This window comes from Chiloscyllium plagiosum, chromosome 31, assembly GCF_004010195.1.
Source record: "Chiloscyllium plagiosum isolate BGI_BamShark_2017 chromosome 31, ASM401019v2, whole genome shotgun sequence".
NCBI lineage: Eukaryota > Metazoa > Chordata > Chondrichthyes > Orectolobiformes > Hemiscylliidae > Chiloscyllium > Chiloscyllium plagiosum.
Genome location: NC_057740.1, coordinates 5,268,578 through 5,271,302, shown reverse-complemented (window position 1 = coordinate 5,271,302; position 2,725 = coordinate 5,268,578).

Genomic DNA, 2,725 nt, shown 5'->3' with positions numbered 1-2,725 from the left:
ACTTCTGGCAAAACTGACTAGAAACCTTTCTTTCAGACAAAGAAACAGTCAACTCTTTCCTGTCACTCAACCAATTTTGCATTCACATTGCTACTGTCCCATTTATTCCAGGAATTCTAATTTTTATCTAATCTTTTGTGTGGCTGTTTTAAATACCGTTTGAAGTCAATGTGCACAACAACCACCAACTCCCCCTCATAAGCCATTGCCTCAAACTCAGTGAATTTAGTTAAACACAACTTGCACTTAACAAATCTGCACCTCTTTAAATCAACCTGGATTTAACTAAATGACTTAATTTTTGTTCACATTTCTGTTTTCAAAAGCTTTTCCAATGCAGAGGTAAAAATACAGTTGCTGGGCTTACCTTAACACTTTTTTGAAAAAAGGCTATAACATTTGCAAATCTCCATTCCTCTGGTACCACCCTACTATCTAACGAAGGCTGGATAACAATGATTTATCTTTCCACCCTGGAGGCTTCCTGCCTCTATTCCTGATGAAGGGCTTTTGCTAGAAATGTCAATTTTCCTGCTCCTCAGATGCTGCCTGACCTGCTGTGCTTTCCCAGCACCACTCTGATCTAAACTCTGGTTTCCAGCATCTGCACTCCTCACTTCTGCCAACAACGATCAGAACCTCTGCGCCTTTGATCCTTACTTCTTTTCATACCCTAGAGTGCATTTTGTCCAGCCCTGGTGAAATATTAACTTTTAAGTAGAGCCAGCATATCTAGTAATCACCTATTTTTTGAGCCCATCACGTTTCTCAATTCCCTCCTTCGTCACTAAGATTAGAGCTTGCTCCTTGGTTAAAGCAGGTATAAAGTATTAAGATCATAAGATATAGGCGCAGAAATTAGGCCTTTCAGCCCATTGAGTCTGCTCTGCCGTTCAATCAAAACTGATACGTTTCTCAACCCATTCTCCTTTCTTCCTGTAACCCTTGATCCTCTTGAAATCAAGAACCTTTCTCTGTCTTAAATATACTCAATGACCTTCCCTCCACAGCCTTCTGTGGCAGTGAAATCCATAGATTCACCACTCTGGCTGAAGAAGTTTCTCTTTATCTCCCTTCTAAAAAGGTCTTTCCTTCACACTCAGGCTCTCCTACCAATGGAAACATTTTCTCAACATCTACTCTATCCAGACCATTCAGTTTTTAAAGTTTCAATTAGATCCCCACTCATCCTTCTAAACTCAGTGTAGAACCCAGACTTCTCAAACGTTTCTCATGTGTTAAGCTTTTCATACCTGGGACCATTCTCGTGAACCTCCTCTGAAAACGCTCCAGGGCCGGTACATCCTTCCTGAGATATGGAGCCCAAAACTGCACACAACACTCTAAATGTGGTCTGACCAGAGCCTTATAGAGCCTCAGAAGTACATCCCTGCTTTTATATTGAAGTCCCCTCAAATAAATGCCATTATTGCATTTGCCTTTTCTACACTGACTCAACTTGCAAGTTCACCGTGAGAAAATCCTGGACTAGAACTCCCAAGCCTCTTTTCTCCTCATTTAGAAAATAGTCCATGCCTCCAGTCTTCCTACCAAAGTGCATGACCTCAAACTTTCCCATGTTGTACCCCAGTTGCCACTTCTTTTCTCACTCTCCTAATCTGTCCAAATCCTTCTGTAGCCTCCCCACCTCAATACTACTTGTCCCTCCACCTATATTTGTATCATCTGCAAACTTAGCCAGAATGCCCTCACAGTTCCTTCATCTAGATCATAAATGTATAAAAGGTGAAAAGCTATGGTCCTAACACTGAGCCTTACGGAACACCACTTGTCATCAGCTACCATCTGAAAAGGACCCTTTTATCCCTACTCTCTCCTTCTGTCCATGCTAGCACCTTGCCTCTGATACCATGGGCCCACATCTTACTCAGCAGCCTCCTGTGCGGCACCTTTCAAAGGCTTGCTTGAAGTCCAGGTAGATAAAATCCATTAGCTCTCCTTGATCTAACCTGTTCATTGCCTCCTCAAATAATTCTAGCAGATATGTCAGGCATGCCCCTTCATTGATGAAACCATGCTGACTTTGCCTTATTTTACCATACACTTCCAAGTATTCAGAAATCTCATCTTTCACAATGGATTCCAGTATTTTACCCACAACCAAGTTAGGCTAAATCGATCTGTAATTTTCCGTCTTTTGCCTTACTCACATTTTAAACAGAGGTGTCACATTAGTGATTTTCCAGTCCTCAGGGACCTTCCCTGACTCTAACGATTCTTGTGTGGGGGAAATCATGTCTCACAAACTTGAATGAGTTTTTTTGAAGTAGTAACAAAGAGGATTGATGAGGGCTGAGCAGTAGACGTGATCTATATAGACTTCAGTAAGGCATTCGACAAAGTTCCCCATGGGAGACTGGTTAGCAAGGTTAAATCTCATGGAATACAGGGAGAAACTAGCCATTTGGATACAGAACTGGCTCAAAGGTAGAAGACAGGTGGTGGTGGTAGAGGGTTGTTTTTCGGACTGGAGGCCTGTGACCAGTGGAGTGTCACAAGGATCGGTGCTGGGTCCTCTACTTTATGTCATTTACATAAATGATTTGGATGTGAGCATAAGAGGTACAGTTAGTAAGTTTGCAGATGACACCAAAATTGGGGGTGTAGTGGACAGTGAAGAGGGTTACCTCAGATTACAACACGATCTGGACCAGATGGGCCAATGGGCTGAGAAGTGGCAGATGGAGTTTAATTCAGATAAATG